Here is a 12,212-nt window from a genome sequence, read left to right on the forward strand (position 1 = left end):
AGATCTAGAGGATATAGTGAGGCCCTTATTGAGAATTCTCTTAATAAAACTAAAGAGATAAACAGACAATCCCTTTTTACACATAAAGACAAAGTAAAAAGCAACTCAGTAGCATTGGTGTCTACCTTCAGCCCTATTTCTAGAGATATACGTGATATTGTGAACAAATACGGGTACATTTTTAAGTCGGATCCTAAGATCGGAGGTGTGTTCCAGGAACCACCCAAATACTTCTACAAACGGCAACCTAACTTAAGGGACCAGTTAGTTAAAACAGATTTTCCCAAAAAATTTACCCATTGGCTAATATCCCAAATGGCAATTTTCCATGTTTGTCTTGTACCCAATGTCATGGCATGATTAAAGAGACATTTTATTTACAACCAAGTACAGGTAGGAGTATCGTTGTTAGAGGCCGGATTACCTGTAATTCTGATTTTGTTGTTTACTTGCTTAAATGTCCTTGCAACCTTTACTATGTTTGAAAAACAAGAAGCCTTTTTAAAAATTGAATTTCGGAGCACAAATGTTCTATAAGAAGAAATGACGAGAAGTCTTCAGTTGCAAGGCACTTTAATAAGTTAGGACATGATATTTCTGGCTTAAAATACATGGGTATAGAGCAGGTCTTGAGACCACCAAGAGGCGGCGACAGAGACAGGCTCTTGCTACAAAGGGAATGCTTTTATATTCATTTTCTGGATTGTCTAGACTCTAGAGCCTAGAGGCTTCAATGAGGAAAATGTTTTGACCTGTTTCATTTGATTATTTCATTTCATTCGATTGTTTACTATTTTCATTTATCATTCTTTATATTTATAATTGAAAGATGGCTTATGGGTCATGAGTGTTCATGTTTAGAGTTTAAGATGTAGGCCTACTCTGTATAAAATATATATAACTATATATAGATATATCTCTGTGATTTACTGTTTCTTTTTGATTTACACGCTTCTTTTTGATTTACATAATTCTGAAAAGGTTGTGCTTGTAAATGGTATTTTGTACTTTTTTGCAGATCTCTTGTGGGAATGTGTTGTCACTTCCTATGTTGTCACTTCCTGTTTGACTTGTATATACTAGGGTCACTTACCCTTCATGCTTCATGCAAGCCATTCTGAAGAAGGTGTGTTCACACCGAAACGTCATGATTACAGGCTGCCAATAAATTTGGAAAAACCTGGAGTGCGTGCCTGGACATTGTTTCCCTATTTTTATGTATGATATCAGAGGTTACAGCACCCAGTGTCAAGTCTAGTGAGGTGAGCATGTTCTACTACTTTTTTCACTTGAGAATGATACATTAAAATACGGCTAGCAGCAGCGGGGACAGCTGGGTTGAGAATCTTTTGTAGAAGTCTGTAGGGTAGCCATCTGGCCCCGGGGACTTGCCACTCTGCATAGATCTAATCGCTGACGTAATCTCTGCAACCGTAAGTTCCTCCTCCAGATCTGCGGCCATCTCTGGGTCGACTGTCGGGACGCGGAGGGTCCTATAGAAATCGTCTAGCGTGGAGGGCCCCACTTGCGAGTCCGAGGTGTATAACGATTGGTAGAAAGTTTTAAAGCTTTTATTAATTTTAAGGTTGTCAGTGGCTTTTGAGCCCCGCTCGTCGTTGATAGTGGGGATGGACTGGTTGGCAGTTCTTTGTCGCAGCTGATGGGCAAGTATCAGTCCGGCCTTCTCCCCATGTTCATAGTACCCCTGTCGCGTTTTAGTAATGAGGTACTCAGCCTGTCGTGTTGACAGGAGGTCAAACTCAGTTCGCAACGATATATATTTTTTCAACGTGTCGGTTGATGGCGAGTGGCTATGTAGTCTATCTAGCTCCAAAATCTCATCCGTCAGTTGCTTAAGGCGTGCCGTGTTTATCTTCTTTTGGTTGGCGCAATATGAAATCACCTGTCCCCTTAAGTACGCCTTCAGTGATTGCCAAATGGTTAAAGAAGACATTCCCTCCAGATGGTTACTGGAAAAAATTACACTCTTCCGCATATACATTTATTTGGAATAACAAACCACCACGTATAAAAAGATCCACCGCACAGAGAAACAAAGCCGACGGAGGGATGGCAATCCCAAATGTTCCACTATTTTAAGGCGTACACTTTAAGACCACTGACAACCTGGTTTGAACCCCAAGCATCAGTATCCTGGAGAAATGTAGAAGTAAATATAGTAGCACCACAGAGACTGCAGGACATAGTATACACCAAAATATCAATTAAGCAATGCGAACTGAAATTTGGCCCCATAATTACACATGCGATCCGGATATGGCGTGAAACACAAAAAAAATATTCTAATCCACATAAATGGCATAATCATACTCCCTTATTCAATAACAATGCACTCCTGATTAGAAAACGACCTATAAGATTCCCTAGATGGGAAAAGCAAGGCATACATACATTAGGAGATGTTTTCAACAAACAGGGTATTTGTAGCTATGATGAAATAGAAAAAAAAATTAATCTCACCGGTTCCACATATCTTTTTTATGCACAATTATTGTTATGTTTGAAGACTCACAGTGTTCCATTAAGGATACCAATTGCACACCACAGATACCACAAATTTTTCTATGAAAGAGAGACATCGAGAGGTTTTGTATCAGATTTTTATCATCAATTACTAACGGCTTCGTATGAAACCCTCCACCTAGACTCTGTTTGGAGGAGGGATATACCAGACCTAGAAAAAGATTTTGATTGGCAAGAAGCCTGGGCAAATGTTCGACTTGCATCAAGGAACCCGGACCATCAACAAATCAATCTTAACTATATTCATAGGACATACTTGACTCCTATAAGACTGAACAGAATGGGTCTTAAACAAGACTCCAAATGCTCCTTATGTACAAATGGGGACGAGGGGACATTTATGCACATGTATTGGGACTGCCCACCAGTTAAGATATTCTGGGAAGAAGTGACCCAGCAATTATCAAATCTCTTAATTCTGAATATACCTGTACACCCCTCTATATTACTGCTGAATGATGTTTTTGAATATGCAGTACCTATACAGCAAAAGAAATTGGTTTCAACCGGAAAAAATGCAGAAAGGTCTGGATTCTTACATATCTCGATGTGATTTATCTAGAAATATCTACAGCAAGAATTTTGGGTCTCAATGAATCCAAATTGACAATGTGGTTAGAAGTGGTGGAGAGAATAAAAGCTAGCATTTAATGGTAGTGTCTGGTTAGGAGCGAAGGATAATGGATGGATTATCCATTGGGGGGTCCAGGGCGGGGGGTGCGAGCAAGAGCATATGTGTGTAGGGGAATAGATAGCAGGTATTAGGGGTATGTCTTGTATAAGACATTTATCCAAACGGTGAGTTAACTGATGTACACTGTTTTACAATGCTTGTATATCTAATCGTGTGTTGTCATGTTTGTTTATGTGTTTGTTTAAAAAATTATAAAAAAAAAAATACAAAAAAAAAAAAAAAGCATTCCCGGAGTCTTATTAACACTTTGGGTGCCGGGAAACGCCTAAACACGTCATTCCCGGCCATGCTCAAGTTGCCGAAGACGCCTTACAGCGTCTTTAATATCAATATTTCAAAAATCTGGGATCGGATTCATATGTCCCCTCCGCTGGCCTGAGATCCACCAGGAGGACCCACTGAGCTCTCTGGCGGTTCAGGAGCGCCATCTGGTGGCCGATCGGCGCAATCGCTTAACAGGAAGTGCCGTAGAGGTTGTGCTGGACGGCCGTATTACTTCCGGGCACTCGCTAATAGGTCCCGGGACTCAATCTCGACACACTACATAGCGATCGATTGCCAATAACTCGATAAACAACATGATTTGGACGTATATACCATTATACAAGCTGGAGATGGACCGGGTAAATCTACATCCCATAATGATAACATTTCTACTCTACGATGATCGCCCAACGGCGCGCGGAGACTGGGGTGAGTTTTAGCGTGTAAAGTTACCGTCTTCGATACGAACTGCTATTATCAACATTTGACCCACATTAGATGATTGGTATAACGCTGCCCACGGAATTATAAACGCCCCCTAGCCCATCCGGTCAACATCAGATGACGTGTAGTAACTTCTAGAAGTACGTCTAGTTGGAATTTTTTATATCGCGCTGATTGCCATAAAACTGTATTGCATCATCAATATAATGTATTTGGGGCTATAGATCACGTTCTGGAGAAATCTGCAGAAAGAGATGAAAACATACTTATACATTAGACCATACTTTACTATGAATATGTGAATGAAAAAGTTTAACGTTGCTACACAATGAACAATACATATAGGACTTTGAATGGGCCCTAATAATGGCAATGTAGCAATAGAATTTAAAAAGTTATAGCCCTGCAAAGAAGGGGACTTTCTCTATAGACAAATAGAGCCGGCAACCTACGGTTGATAATGAATTTAACCCATGGCAGCCAAAGTGTTAATAGGGATGCACCGAATGGGAAATTCTTGGCCGAAACCGATACCGAAAATAGAAAACAGTTGGCCGAAAACCGAAAGCCGAAAGGCCGAAAATGATTCATAGAATAGAATTTTTTTTACCAATGTTGTGGAATATTATGATTATGGAAAAATATATGATTATGGCAAAACTTAACTTAAATAATAAATAATCACTATTATGGGTCCATAAAACATTTATTCAGCACTTCTGAATGCATACAGTACATTAATTCCATCTTTTCTCTGGCTGCGCAGCGGACATCTGTGCTCTACTGAGCGCACCTTTCTAGTCCCCAGCTGAATGTGCTCGCTTGACTCGGCACAGTAGACGCGCGACAGACAGACAGCTGGGCTGTGTTAACATTACAATGTACAGTCGCGGGAAATAACGTTATGAATGCCCGAAATAACATAGCATTACAAAGTACAGTTGACAGCTGGGCTGTGTTAACGTTACAATGTACAGTCGCGCGAAATAACGTTATGAATGCCCGAAATAACATAGCATTACAAAGTACAGTTGACAGCTGGGCTGTGTTAACGTTACAATGTACAGTCGCGCGAAATAATGTTATGAATGCCCGAAATAACATAACGTCACAAAGTACAGGTCCAGCTCAGTATGATGTCATAATCAAACATTCTAGAACATTTGTGTATCTATTCAACAATTCTCTCACAGCTGAGTGTGGACAACAGCGGGGACGAGGGAGAGTAACTACATAACATAGGCAGAAACACAATCCCCCCCCTCTCGCTCTGAATAATATGCATATTAGATCACTCAGTGATTAACTGCGGCATATAGTAAATAAGGATATAAAGCATGTTAAAGACGCATTTATTGGATGCGTTGCGCGCAGTTTACATAGAAACAGCGCGACTCCCGACAGCGCGACATCATCACAACAACACGCGAATAATATGCATATTAGATCACTCAGTGATTAACCGCGGCATATAGCAAATAAGGATATAAAGCATGTTAAAGACGCATTTATTGGATGCATTGCGCGCAGTTTACATAGAAACAGCGCGACTCCCGACAGCGCGACATCATCACAACAACACGCAAGGTTGTTAGGTTGTTTCTGTTTCGGTGACATATTTTTGGTGAAAAAACTCTTTCGGCCTTATTTTTTTTTCGGTGCCGAAATTTCGGTGCATCCCTACTTAATTAATGTCGAGAAATAATGTAATTTCCGATGTGATGAAGTTTGTGAAGGCTTCCTCCGACAGGAGCAACGGGTTGAGTCTCCACTGGCGGTGACCGAGCCGTGTATTCGGGATACTCATTTTCATAACAAAGGGACCATGGTCTGAGATAACTATCGCTCTGTATTCGCATTTGGTTACGAGGGGAAGGAGTCTCTTATCCAGGAGAAAGCTGTCTATGCGCGAGAAGGTATTATGGACCGGGGGAAAAAAGGAGTATCCTCTGGATGTAGGATTACGAAACCGCCACACGTCAGCTACCCCATATGATTTAAGAAAACGCCGGATTGCGCAGGCCGAGCTAGACTGGGGGGCCTTTCTGGATGAGCTACGGTCCAGCACCGGGGAGAGTGCACAATTCATGTCGCCGCCAAGGATGAGATGGTGCGAGGTCATATCCGGTAGGCGAGAAAAAAGGCTGGTGAAGAACGAAGGGTTGTCCCAGTTTGGTGCGTAGATATTAGCCAGAATGACCGGAAATGAATGCAGTTTCCCCACCACTATAATATAGCGCCCTGCAGGGTCGGCCTCTACACTTGACATAGTAAATGGCGTGTTTTTATCTATTATGGTACATAATAATGTGCTTGTGTTGGAGGTTCTCTATCTATAGAGCCTGCCGCTCAGACCCCCGTTGAACCTCTTAGGAGAAAAATAAATAAAAATAAAAATAAAAATAATAATAATAATAATAATAATAATAATAATAATAATAATAATAATAATAATAATAATAATAATAATCTTTACTCAGATCTTGGTATCATATAGAATCTTCCACTGTCTAGTGGAATGCACCCAACCGGGTAAAATTATAAAGGTGGCTATGGTAAACGTCAAGCATAGCCGTAGTATATTAATATTAGCAATATCACATTAAGCTGGTCCCGAAGTAAGGCAGAACAACCTCTTCCCTAGCAAGGGCGATCAACGTGCCCCGCTAAGCAAAAAAAAAGAAAAGGGTGCCTGGTTGTGTGATATAGAGTAAATTGGAAGAGGTGTGGGAGTGTGCGCGTATCAACATGTTTATACGCGGGTGTGTGTCCGGGCGCATGCCCTTCCGTGCTCGTGCAGTTGTATGCGCGTGTACCTATGTGTGTGTGCATGGATCAGACCACGTGAGCGGATCGGCGCGGCCGAGAAATCCGCTCTTCAAAGCTTGGTCCGCTCCGCTAATCGCTCATGTTGACCCCGCCCCCAAGTCGCTCTCCGCTCGCTCCCCACTCACCTTGAATCGAGCGCTCCCCGCTCCCCGCGCCAGATCGCTCGGCAGTTTTTCTTTTTCTTTTTTGGAGCATGGTGTAAATGAGCTCAAACTACAACAGTCTACACCCCCTGGGCCCCTTAACAATTGTTTGTATTGAGCCGCATTGTAATTGTAGCCATTCTGCAATGTTAAATAACGTTGTTTATCCATTCACTAGTTCTATTAAGCGATGATAGGCTAGCCGAGCCACAATGCTATGGTCGCTGCCATTAACGTTAGCATGTAAGCTAACGTCAACAACAATGGCGTCGATACCTTTTCTAACAGGAGAGTGAGTGTGGGCGTCATAGATATCTATGGTGGGCGTCTCTACAGTGACGAAGCCTGAACCCTTCTCATTGGTTGAAAATGGCCTTCATGTTTGTACATCGCCATCTGTTGCTTTGACATTGTACTGCATGTATATATTACATCAACAGTGTTAAACCACTGTGAGCGGCCTGGAGTGGATTGGAGCGGAGGAGAACTCTCGCTCCGGACGTCGCGCCGACTCATTTTAAAACCCACTCCTCGCTCACGTCAAAACCGGCCGCTCCGCGCCCCGCGCCGCTCACGCTCCGATCCGCTCACATGCACTGGCATGGATGTATCGGACACAGCCAGGGTGTAAGCGTATGGGTGTGTAGGATTGAGTGTGTGGGTCTATGCCCATGTATCTGTGTAATGTGTACATGTGCATGTGTGTCTGTGCATGTGCGTACTATGCGCCCACGTGTGTGATATGTCTAGATAGTGTATCGATTATGTGCGCGAGCATGTGCATCAGCATAAATGTGAGAATGTATCCATTAGGAATGTGTGCGTGTGCGTCAACGTAAGTGTGGACATGTGTGCAAATGCTCATATGTCTCTATATGTGCATACATATGCTGTCCTATTGGGGCCAGAATGATACACTATCTACTTCACCTGCACTTCATAAGTGGCTATTAGTATAGGATTGGAGATCCGCTGGATGTTAAATAAATCGTATGGCTTAACCATGACCAGTGGCAAGTTCTCGAAGCTAAGTGGGTGAATAACTTAGCTTGATACAGTATATGGTCTAGAGCAGTGGTTCTCAAACTGTGGTACGCGTACCACTAGTGGTACTTGGTGGTACTGCTGGTGGTACTTGAAAACATTTCCAAAAAAGCTAAAAAAAAAAAAAAAAGTTTTTTGCAGTCAGGCCACTGAACTTAGAAGCAGACCAGGCCAGTGTTTCTGGTTGCGGCAGCGCGATAGTTAGATAACCTAAGTGGGGAACAACCAGGAGATCACTGTGACAGAGAGTAATGCAGTCTAAACAGTCATAAATCTTTAATTCAACTTCAGCCCTGATCATAACCATTTATTTTTAGATTTCTTGTAATGTCAGATAAAAAATGAAATACTCCCACTTTTCTGAAAATAGTTGGTGTTAAATCTGACATTACAAAAAATCCATCAAAATATGTGTTGCTGCTAATCATTAACACATGCCTAGCCTGTAATAATCCCCCCCAGAAAAATGTACTTTGCATTTGATATATTGTAAATATTTTACTTTTTGTGTGTTTTTTTTAACAATAATTTGTGATGCCATCACACAAACTGGCATTTAAAGGGTAAACATTCAAAATGTATTGAATATGTGTTTTCTTTTCTTTTTTACAATAATTTGTGATGCCCATCACAAACACTGGCATTTAAAGGGTAAACATTAAAAAATTCCTGCACCTGAATGCAGGAAATTAAGTTTTTGTAACAAAATAATTGTGTGTGTGTGTGTGTGTGAGAGAGAATGACGCACAATTGCTTGCTGTGTGAGAGAGAGAGAGAGATAGAGAGAGAGAGAGTGAGAGAGAGATAGAGAGAGAGAGAATTAAGTACATTTGCTGAAATACAGTTGTTCTTAATTTTCTCACTTGCTATGTGAGAATGTTAGTTATTATGTTCTCAATGCCCCTTGCATTGTATGAGTTGTGTGGAAGCGTTTGCTAGTTCTAGTGCTATCCCTTTGTACATTGTGGCTGACAAAAGTTAACAATAAATAATGGTATTAGGAATACATTTGCCTCCTGCGTGAACTGTGCATAGCTGAATAGACTGTATTTTAACGCCGGTCATATGGTGGTACTTGGAGAGCCAGCTACGTTCTCAGGTGGTACTTGGTGTAAAAAGTTTGAGAACCACTGGTCTAGAGAGATTGGTGAATTCCTTAGTCTAGTGGTGCCTTCTCAATATTAGGCAGGTGTTGCTACACATAAATTATCACACAGTAGACATTACAGTAGCCTCTATACAAATATTGTCCTGTTGGTGTTAAAATGATACCTTATTCACATCACCTGCATATTATAAGTGGCTCGTACACACCTAAACATCTCCTCTTTCTATGTGCTCTGTTGGTATAGGATCAGAGAATTGCTAGATGTTGAGTGTGTAACCTAGCTTAATAATTGTAACCAGTGGTTATTCCTGAGACTGATTGGATGAATCATTACACTAGATCGTTAAATAGCAGATTTTACAGTGACCCTCTGGCAAGTAGTAACCCTTTGAGATCAAGACATCATTCACAACATCTGTACGGTACAGATACAACATATAAACATCTGAGTATCTCCCTCTTCTGATCGAAAAAGTTTATAATGGTGTGCAGAGCAAACTGCATCTCGCGAAACCGGGCTGGGAATAAAATGCCGTACCGGGTGTCCTGTCAGCCGCGTATTAGCTTCCTCACCTCCGTGAATGCAGCCCTGGCTCTGGCGACGCTCGCGGCATAGTCCGGGAAGATCGCAATAGACACACCGCTGGCTTGTAATGGAGCCCGGGCGCGCGCCCGGCTCAACACTTTGACACAGTCTTGGAAGTAGTGAAGTTTAGCCACAATGGCGCGTGGCTTCCCGTCTTTCCTCTTCGGTCCCAGCGTTGTGTGCGAGTGGTCGACCAGTATCTCATTATCCATTTGCAGCACGTCCTTCAGTAGTTTGGAGACCGAAGCTGTGGAGCTTGAGCCATCCGTCTCGGCCACACCAATTATCCTCACGTTGCACCTCCTCATTCTTCCTTCCATATCCTCACACTTTCCTCTGAGACCAGCCACCTCTGATTTTAAGTCTTCGACTGTGGTTTGTAACGTTACCACCTCGTCTGACCACATCGAGAGACCACCTTCCACGTCCTTAACTGAGGCCTCCATTTTGTCCATGTCCACTCGTAGTGCCGCGACACAGCCTCGCATTTCCTCATTCATCCTGAAGGCCACGCTTCAGGACGCACTAGACGTCGCCGACTGGGGAATGTTCGAGAGGAGCACCAGTGACGTCAGCGAGTTCACAGACGCTGTGGTGTCATTCATAACAACGCTGGCTGACAGTATTGTCCCCACAAAGAAGGCGACGGTGTTCCCAAACCAGAAACCATGGGTGGACAGTACTATCAGAGCAGCCCTGAACTCTCGCACCACTGCTTATAACCTGGGCAGAGAGTCAGGAAACATGGAAGAGTACAAGACAACAGTCTACACTCTGCGCAAGGCTGTTAAAACTGTTAAGAGGACGTATGCCGACAAGATGGAGGCACAAATGGCACAGAATGACACAAGAGGCTTATGGCAAGGACTGAGGGCTATAACTGACTACAAAGTCAGCGGCCCCTCAATGGGGAGCGACGACGCCTCCCTTGCGGACCAGCTCAACACCTTCTACGCGCGGTTTGGTGCAAACAGTGGCACTGCTAGCCCAACGGCTAGTGACGTTACTGGTGCGCCGGCTGTTGTGGAGGGGGGGGGGGCATCCGCGGGGGGGCGGGGACGCTCTCTCATTTACGGTACACAGTGTGAGAAGAGCATTTATGCAGGTGAACACCAGGAAGGCGGCTGGCCCAGATGGAATAACAGGACGCATACTCAAGTCCTGTGCTAACCAGCTAGCCCCTGTGTTCACCACCATATTTAATCGATCCCTGAAGGAGTCAGTGGTCCCTGCCTGCTTCAAGATGTCTACCATTATCCCGGTACCAAAGAAACCCTCCCCAGCAGGTCTCAATGACTACAGACCGGTGGCACTCACCTCTGTGGCCATGAAATGTTTCGAGAGGCTGGTCAAGGATCACATTTGTGCCTCCCTCCCCAGCGATATGGACCCTATGCAATTTGCATACAGGCCAAACAGGTCCACTGACGATGCGGTCTCCCAAGTACTGCACAGCACCCTCTCTCACCTGGACCGTCAGAAGGGGGGCTATGTGAGACTGTTGTTCATTGACTACAGCTCAGCATTTAACACCATAGTCCCCACCAGACTGGTGGACAAGCTGATCGGGCTGGGTCTGAGCTCCGCCCTGAGCGCCTGGGTACTGGACTTTCTGAGTGAGGGTGGGGGGTCAGACCTCCAACACCATCACCCTGAGCATCGGGTCCCCCCAGGGCTGTGTTCTGAGCCCCCTGCTGTACTCACTATACACACACGACTGTGTGGCCAAGTTCAGCTCCAACTCCATAGTGAAGTTCGCAGACGACACGGTGGTGGTGGGGCTGATCTCGGACAACGACGAGAAGGCGTACCGGGAGGAGGTTGAGGTACTGGAACGCTGGTGCCAGGACAACAGCCTGCTCCTGAACATTGGTAAAACCAAGGAGCTGATCGTGGATTATAGGAGAGGACAGCAGGGGACACACACACCACTGATGATTAACGGGGCTACCGTGGACAGGGTGAGCAGCTTTAAGTACCTGGGGGTCCACATCTCAGAGGATCTGACATGGACAACACACATAGACACAGTAGTAAAGAAGGCGAAGCAGCGCCTCTACCACCTGAGACAGTTAAGGAAGTTCAGAGTATCAGGGAAGATACTCCAGTCCTTCTACTCAGGAGCTGTAGAGAGCATCTTGACCGGAAACATCACTGCCTGGTATGGAAACTGTGAGGATTCGCCTGTTCCCTGGACCTTTATTCCCTGTCTCCTCACCTCACCAGCCCCCACCTTTGGACTTTCCCTGTCTACTCTCCTCAACAGCCCCCACCCTTGCGATGTTTTACTCTCCTCTACTCTTCACCAGCCCCCACCCTTGGACTACCTTTCGCAGCTGTCATAGTTTATGATTAGCGCCCCAGAGGGCTTTAAATACCTGGACCTCCCTCCAGTCCTGGTCGGGTCGTTCTTGTTACTACAATCTACTGCCGCGTCTCCGGCGTGAGACGTCGTGCCACCCCTGTACTTCACCACCTGTCGCCGTTTGCCTGGAGTGGGACGCCGTCTACGCTCTCTAATTCTCTACGGGAGGTTTTCCAGTGTTCCCACTCCAG

Source organism: Notolepis coatsorum (genome assembly GCF_963971535.1).
Source record: "Notolepis coatsorum genome assembly, chromosome: 11".
Taxonomy (NCBI): Eukaryota; Metazoa; Chordata; class Actinopteri; order Aulopiformes; family Paralepididae; genus Notolepis; species Notolepis coatsorum.